The sequence below is a fragment of the Myxocyprinus asiaticus genome, chromosome 40 (assembly GCF_019703515.2).
Source record: "Myxocyprinus asiaticus isolate MX2 ecotype Aquarium Trade chromosome 40, UBuf_Myxa_2, whole genome shotgun sequence".
Taxonomy (NCBI): domain Eukaryota; kingdom Metazoa; phylum Chordata; class Actinopteri; order Cypriniformes; family Catostomidae; genus Myxocyprinus; species Myxocyprinus asiaticus.
In genome coordinates, this window is record NC_059383.1 from 40,326,301 (window position 1) to 40,335,544 (window position 9,244).

Here is a 9,244-nt window from a genome sequence, read left to right on the forward strand (position 1 = left end):
CTTCCTTCCAGTGCACAATTAGCTGCACATGAAAAGACGTGTGTGAGGGATTCTGATATGTTTAAAGGTGTTCAATCAGATGTTGCCAAGGAAACAGTTTGATTATGGAACAGGAAGTAACTGGAAAGAGGATATGACTGCTCTGTTAAACTTCTTACCTAACGGATAAACAGCTCATAACAGTTTAAAGTGTTCGAGCTACACCAGCTCTTATTAATCTTGACCAGCGGTTCTCAACTGATTTTGCTCTAGTAACCAGTGGTGACCAAAAATTGTTTATCATGTAAAATGTAATATTAATGGCTTCATTCTATTAGGAACCAATAATTCACCCAGTAATATACAAGAATTTGCTATATAAATTATATTCAAATTATTGAATTATTAAACAATAATTAACCCAGAAATGTATTTTACTTTATTACTATAAATCACCACCTTTGACCAGCCATGACCAGATGGTGGCGATATGTACGAAGAATGCTAACTGCCAAAAAAACAAAAATACAATGTAAAAGTGAAAGTGAAAGTGGAGATTTATAGTAAAAAGGATTTAAATATTGATCTGTTTCTCACCCACACCTATCATATCACTTCTGAAGACATGGATTAAACCACTGGAATCTTATGGATTACTTTTATGCTGCCTTCATGTGCTTTTTGGAGTTCTGGTCACCATTCACTTGCATTATATGGACCTACAGAGCGGACATATTCTTCTAAAAATCTTCATTTGTGTTCTGCAGAAGAAAGAAAGTCATACACATCTGGGATGGCATGAGGGTGAGTAAATGATGAGAGAACTTTCATTTTTGGTTGAACTGTCCCTTTAAAACATTTTACACACTATAACTAGTTGATTTAATTAGTCTACTATCAATGTCCATCAGTGTGTGTTCATGCATCACAGGAGATTTATGTCATTCAAGTCATGAAAATTCATTTCCAGCACATCTCAAATTCTGTTTTGTGTTTATTAGAATTCTGTGTTGGAAATGACGCTGATGGAAATGACATTTTTAATGCTTTTCAAATAAAATGACTGAAGACTAATTTCATTGCTTACATTTTATGCATCATAAATACACACAATTAAATAATATTTTCGCTTTTTGCATAATTTTTCAAAATTACAGCTTGATTGGAAATGACGGCCAATAAAAAGGGATATTTCCCTTGATTTGTCTTCGTTTTGTCTCATATTTCATCTCAAGTATTCTCTTCACTCACACTTTTGCACACTTGGTTAACAAGTACACTAACTATTGAACAAACTTTATTAGAGGCGAAAGTGTTGAAACATGAAATTGCCCGAAGTTGAAGAAACACCCATTATAGAATTCAGCAGGTGTATTTAAAGGCTTTAAACGTGACTCATCCAATCACAATTAAGATTTAAAACTATCCGTTTTATAAAATGTCATTTTACATTGATGCCTAATCAGTGAATCTCTTGAGAGAAAGAGAAGTGAAGCTCTTGAATGTTCCTCAGAGAGACTGCAAATAAGTACCCAATCTATAAACAAACCAACACACTTCCTCTCTCACAGCATTCAACATTCATCTCACTCTCTTAGGAACTTTACGAGGTATCAGAGTTGTAAAACACGACTGAAAGGCTTGTTTGTTTAAAGCTGCTCAGTCTTTCACAGGCACCTGCAGAACATAAATGAGGGGTGAACGTCCTGTAAACATCCCAGTCGGAGTATCAGTTGTGTGGGTTTGGTCTCTATTCCACGCCCCTGGTCCCAGATCAGGCCTGTGGAGGGACTCTATTTACACCATAATTTACCTGCATGCTTTGATATAAGAGGGTAAACAAGAATGCATGCCACATTTAGGATATTTATGGCTTAAATCTGCCTTCACTGTCTTGGTTGATGTGTAGCTGTGTAGAGTTCCAAATATATAATGACATAACACGAGTAACATGTTTTGCAAAATGCATTACATTTCATTGGATTTTTCCAGACAATGAAAAGACTGGTGACCAGGGGCTGTCAAGCTCCAAAAAGATGCAAAAACACATTAAAAGCATTCAAATAATCCATTAACTTTGCAAAACTTGGCTAGTTAAGCTGGTCTTTCTGTTAAAGCAGGAAGACTGAGTTGTCAACATCAAAGCACAGCGTTTGCTGATGACTCACTATAGTGGATTTTTCAGTGTGAAAATTTAATTAGTAAAATAAATATCAATGGGCATCATGTGTCCAGACATGCCCCAGGGAAACAAGATGCTGTTTCATCGCACTGTTGTTAGCTATATGAGGCAACATACCGTCGCCGTGGGAACAACCCTCCTGAGAATCCTCAAAACATCAATCAAAGCCTCTAGACAAGCAGCGTGGAGCCCCGTTCAGCAGGTATGATTTTTCGAACAGATAGCAACAGGATAAGTAAGGAAGAGATACACACAGTGCTTGTACTTTATCTGAGATAGTAACAAAAACGAAATACGTTCAAAATGTACTGGTCGGTGGGTTAGGAAGCCCTGATACACTGGTTTAGTGTCTATTCCTTCAGACACAGATCAAAGACACATTTCATAAGAGATCAAGACTTGTGTCAAATTAAGAATGAGTTTAACTTTTCAAAACGTCATCCTAAAAGTGCAACTCTCATAGTGAGAGCGCGTTTACATGCACACCAATACGCTTATAACCACCAAAAATCTGCTTATTCCAAAAATCCTACAAGGCAAGGAAATTGCGATTACCTGAGATTTAAAATCATCGGGTTATCCTCAGTTTTTGATGTCAAAATATAAACAGTCATGCGCACAACACTCGCGCACATAGGATCAGCTGGTAAGAATGCCTGTAAAAGTGTTTACATGCAACACGAAATCCGAGTAATGGGCAAAAATGTATCTGTGTCAATCAGTTTATTCTTAAACCGTTTATGACCTTACACCAATAAAGAAAAGGCACTGAAGGTATAACTGGTCCTGCTCGACCCGCTCCGAACCAGCGTCTCCGGCATAGGAGGCGAGCACGCTAATGTGGAGGCTAAAGGCTAGTGGCAGTCACTAGTGCTCCTCGAGGCCAGGGGAGTGAGGTTTACACACAAAACAGCTACCCACCAGCTGGCTACCGTTACAAAGGTGTTTACATGCATACCTTGCATGGGGTTGGCTTATTAAGTTTTACCAGTTTAAAATCGTGCATGTGAACACACTTTTTGGAAAATCATCAACAAGTGATGATGCAATGCCAAAGATGTACTTCTGCATGTGTACACAGATCAGCAATTAAAAACAGTTGGAACTGTCTTGAAATCTATTTTGTAAAGGCGGTGGATTTCAAGATTATGAAAGCGCAGGTGCCTGGGTATCTCAGCGAGTATTGACGCTGACTATCACCCATGGAGTTGCGAGTTCGAATCGGGTGTGCTGAGTGACTCCAGCCAGGTCTCCTAAGCAACCAAATTGGCCCGGTTGCTAGGGAGGGTAGAGTCACATGGGGTAACCTCCTCGTGGTCGCGATTAGTGGTTTTCGCTCTCAATGGGGCGTGTGGTAAGTTGTGCGTGGATCGTGGAGAGTAGCATGAGCCTCCACATGCTGTGAGTCTCCGCGGTGACTCCAAAAACAGGGTTTTATAGACAAACACGCACTGTTTCCCATCATTCAAGTAAACTCAACAGCAGCAGTCCAGTCCCTGAATCACTGAGTGAATGAACTTCACTGTGACCACACCGAATAAGAGGAAAGCAGGAACAGAGAAGGAAATTGGACATGCAACATCGAAAAGAAAGAATGGAAGTGGGGGGAGGGGTGGAATGTGTTGTGACCTCCCATCTTTGTTGCCTGAAGCTGGAGATTTCAAAGGAACTCGGTCACATTTAGACCCAAAACCCTCCTTTGAGCCGGGCAGGAACGCTTCTGATCCGTCTGTTTATTCAGCAGGAATTGCTAAATGAAAAAGCTCCTGTTGGGGACTTCAGTAAATGCAGGTATTCAGACAGAGAGATGGTGTTGAGTCTTTTTTCTTCTATATCCTGTTTCACCAAACAAACACTGAAACACAACAGACCAAATCAGAACGAAAGACGCCGCCACACTTGCTTGTTCTTGCAGAATATTCTTGACTAAAATGATGAACTTGTTGCCAGTGTTTGCAGTTACAGCTTTATTGAGGACTAGAATCCTTAATTCTCTATGTTTGAAATGCAAAAGCATTGAAGTGTAAAAAATATATAGCTTTTCATTAATAAGTGCTCAACATTTGCAGATGCATTCTTAACTATCTGCATGAAAACACTGTGTAAAAGTGCGTGTGTGAGTTGCATGTGCTCTCCCCTCACTACACTAACCTCTGACAAACTTACTGACCTCTTGGCCAAAGGTCACAGCTGTGCTGCTCTTGGCATGTTCAGATGTGAGTCATCTGTGACCTCTGTCAGATCTGTGTTGACCTCAGAGCACAGTGTGTTCACAGCTAGCGGGTAAGAGTTTTAACACTCAGGTCAGAACTGATGCTATATGTGCTGTGCGTGTTGGGAACGTTACTTTAAAAGTAACATGTTACAATACTGCATTATTCCCAATAAAAAGTAACAAATGACATGTCATCGTTTTTATTGAAAGTAACAGGTTTCATGTTACTGTAACAATGTATCACATGCTAATGTTAATTTTTTTAACAAAATTGTTGCTTTCTGTGTGGTTTGTTTGATTTGTTCCAAAACAAGGGCTAAGGTTGTTACAATGTTGCTTTTTTTTTTTGATTTGGTTCACTTTCACAAGGCACCATTTCAAAACAGCTTGCATTTTTAGTTTTGCAGTTATATTTTTCCCTTTGTATATTTATGCCATAACGTGCACCACTAAATTAAAGGTGTGTGTTTATTCAACATTTCAAAATGGACCATAATTGTGTAAAAGTCACATGTAAGCAAACTGTCCCCTCATTGTTCAGAATGTTTGCACGCTGTTTCAGGGTTTAGTTCATATACTGATTTACCAGTTAAAACAATATACTGCTAAAAATGTGTCAACCCGTACACATTTTCACATATTGTTTGTGTTGCGGTCATGCACTTACACTGCCGCACATTCCAATCAGATGTTGCATTCTAAATAAACGTTAGAAATGTTACATTTCCGTCATGGTTGTGTTTATCCGACATTGGTTACTTCTACATTATTTCTGCATGAAAAGTGCATGTTTTATGGTCATAAAGAACTCCATCACATATACTGCATAGGTGACTGCATTAGGGGAAGTGAGAGCTTTTCAACTGCATTTGTCAGTAAAAACATGAAATACATGAAAGTAATCTGATTATGTAATGCGCCTAGAAATGCGCATTAACCCCAAAACTGACTGTTACACACAAGACAGTGACACAGCATTTATCATTCATGAGATTACTTTATTATCATGGCCAGACATGTTTTATAAATGAATAGTGTAAACACTGATAAAACACCTGACACATTTAACCACCTGACTCCATTAAAAAAAATGATGATGCATGCAAAATTAAATGGTTTGTGGCATCTGCGTGCAGTGGATTATACAGCATGCAGCACTACAGTACTTTATTAATATTAATAAAGATGCTACACGCTGATGCTACAAACCTCCAGCCCATCATTGTCTGAGAGGAGGGACTGTTTTCATCTGTGTAAAACCATGTTTTCACTTTCAAACGTACACACACAATTGATGAATTACTAAGGAACTACCTGAAAAGGTGCAACCCACTTTTTCCCCAAAGTCCTTACCATGTTCCTTATTCATTGGCTAAACACAAAGATTCGAGCGGGTGGACCAGGAGTGTGTATGTGTGTGTGAGTTTGTACCTCAGTTCTAGACTGACTTTATTGCAGCTGAGCAGAATCTTGTGAAATTGTGTAGAACTGGAAGGCTTTTAGAAGCTCCAGTGCTATGTGTAAGTGGGGTCATGTTGGGTGGTTTAAAAGGTCTTCTGTTTCTTCTGAGTGCTCTACTGTCATATCATAGAGAGAGGAAGGAAAAGGGAAAATTGCTCCTCCATCGTTCCTGGTGACACACAGGAAAAATAACAAGATTCCGGTCTTTGCTCCTTCAATTTGGTAAACTGTTCCACTTCCGGAAAAAAGGAAATTCCGTGACTCACTCTGGGACTGAGTCAACAATCTGATTAACTCACAATCATTTCGAACAGCTATACTTTTTTTTTTTTTTTTTTTAAGTTGTAAGTATGGGAAAAGGTCCTGATACCTTTCTGAACATCTGGTTGTTATTGTTGATTCTCAATGGCCCCGATTACAACTGGTCTTAACATTCATCTTGGATGATCTGATCACAATTGTTCTGCACTAGGCGTATACAGTGTTCAAAATGTTTTGTGATACTCTGAAATAGTTACAAAATAAATGCATGTGACCACATCACATTTGTGGTGAAAATACTATCAAGATAGTACACATACATCTCTGAGATGTCTGTTTTAGATCTTTTTATCTGGACAGCATCAAAATCTAATTAACATCTGCTAAATATCTTAAAAAGATCAGATTTACAAACATAAATGTCTCAAAGACATCTGCTGAAAGTCTTATTGACATCCGAGAGGAAACATCTTATAGATGTATTGCAGATGAGCAAACAACCTAAAAATACGTCTTCCAGATGTAAACACACATATCAAATAGATGTCTGGGTGATGTACTGTATGTGTGCTAGTCCCGGACAACAGCGAATGTCCGCAGCTACTGAACTTTTAAGAGCCAATGCCATGGCTAAATAAATAATATTATACCTAAGTTTAGAGATTGCAGTCTGAATTAAATGTGATGAGATAAAAAGAGTGTGTATCACGAAATAATGCCAAAACTCCACTGTAACGGTTTCAATGAAATGAGGAAGCAGGAGACGGTGTTTCCAACTCAGGAATGTCACTGTTTATTCAATACAAAACAAAAACACGTTCGCATTAAGCGCAACGGTGTAGCCTCCACGACAGCAGGTAACACACAAACAGCTTCGGGTGTCTGTCTCACTCTCCCTCCACCCTCTGAGGTCTGGCTTCTTTTTATTTCCCCCGTCTCTCACTGCAAACACAGAAACAAGCAATTACCAGCAATTCATCACAGGTGCAAACCCTTACCGCTTACTCTCTTCCCAGACGGACGCTCGACCACGCCCTCGCCTCCACATACCCCCACCGCCCGACTCAGGCCGGGAAACCATCCAGACTGCCCACTCCCCCCTCTTCTGGGGAGAGGAAGTCCACGCCCCTGGTCTGTGGATCACCTCGAACTTAAATGGCTGGAGTGCCAGATACCAATGGATGATCCAGGCGTTGGCATCCTTTATGCAGTGGAGCCATTGGAGCGGGGCGTGGTCCGAACAGAGGGTGAATGCCCATCCCAACATATAGTAGCGGAGGGTGAGGGCCGCCCACTTGATGGCCAAAAGGAAGAGAGAAGTCAGGGGAATGCAGAAGTGGCCCACCACAAAGTGCAGCTTTTACCTGCGTGAATACTTGTTGGCACGGCTACATCCACTGGACCGGGTCTGGAGCTCCCTTTCTACTGAGATCAGTCAGTGGGCTGGTGATGTCTGAATAATTAGGCACAAGCTTTCTATAATAGCCAGCCAGCCCCAGGAACTGTCTCACCTCCTTTTTGGTCTTGGGTCTCGGGCAGGTCACTGCGGTTTTATCAATTTGTGGCCGCACCTGACCGTGACCCAAGCGGAACCCCAGATACCATACCTCCACCCGCCCAATTGCACACTTTTTCGGGTTTGCCGTGAGTCCCGCCCATCGCTGCGACCTCAGGACTGCCCCCAGATGCTGCATGTGCCACTGTCAATCATTACTGTAAATAATGATGTAATCTATGAGACGACTTAGTGTTTTCCCCTGTCCCAAGTGACCTGACATGGGATTATGATGAGCTGCCTGGAATAACATTTCCCGACAGCTCTTTGGTATCAACAACTGTGTTGTATTTTAATTTGTCCGAGCGTCCTGTGTCACTCTATACAACCGATCTTTTACAACTGCAAAATATGGATATGTGAGTGCGATGCCTGGCTGAAGACATTGACCATCAATCACTGTCACTTGGTCAAACGCTTGCTTCAGGTTTTGTCTCATGACCGCTCTAGAGGGAAATCCTCTACCGGGAATTCCCTAAGGGTGGGGGATGACGCCTCCCCCTCCCAGGCGCCAGCCTGACGTGGAACTCCAGCCAGCGCTTCGCACATCCCACATCGTCTTACTTTCTCACAGTAACCATCCACACACAACCCCTTCAATAATAATCAAAAAGCCGGCTAATTAGTTCCCAAAATCAGTGGATGGGTGAGGTGAGGACTAACCACCGCCTCAACATTTTGCTTTTGTCCCCAGAACATTATCGTGACAGTCACTACAGGATAATCATGAATATCCCCGTGCACACACCTCACTCGATTATTTGCATCCAATGCCCTGTTTTGAACCAAGCATTGATGAATAGAGGTTTGATTACAACCTGAATCCACCAAAGCTTGGTATGTACCCCCCTTAACACTCACCGGTATCTGGTAAGTCCCTGCTTGAACAGAGGTGGACCCGGATCAAGGCCCCAACCTCCATTGCCGGGTACTGATCTCAGCCATGACCCAGCTCCCCACAACTCCAGCAGACCGGCCAAGCTTCCCGCCCCCACACCTGTGGCGGCGGGTTCCCTCACCTGGGATGAAGAGAGGGGAGAGATGGGGTTTGTTGGAGCTGGGAACCCCCATGACCATGTGCTGCCTTTGACACGATAGATCACGACATTCTCTTGAATAGACTGGAGAATTATGTTGGCATTTGTGGACTTGCATTAGTATGGTTTAGGTCCTATTTAACAGACTGCTACCACTTTGTATGTGTAAACGAGGTATTGTCAAATCAAACAAAAGTATGGAGTGCCACAGGGATCAGTTTTAGGGCCTCTGCTTTTCTCCTTATATATGCTTCTCCTGGGAGATATTATCAGGAATCGTGGATTAAGTTTCCACAGTTATGCCGACGATACCCAACTTTATATTTCTTCTATACCCGATGAAATTTCACAATTCTCCAAATTAGCAGAGTGTGTCAATGAAATAAAAGACTGGATGGCCAGAAATTTCCTTCTACTCAATTCCAACAATTCCAGGTACTAATTATTGGACCAAAAACCTTCAAAAAAAAAAAAAAAAAAAAAAGCAGCTAAAATATAATTTGACTCTCGATGAATGTACTGTTACATCGTCTTCTACAGCGAAGAGCTTAGGT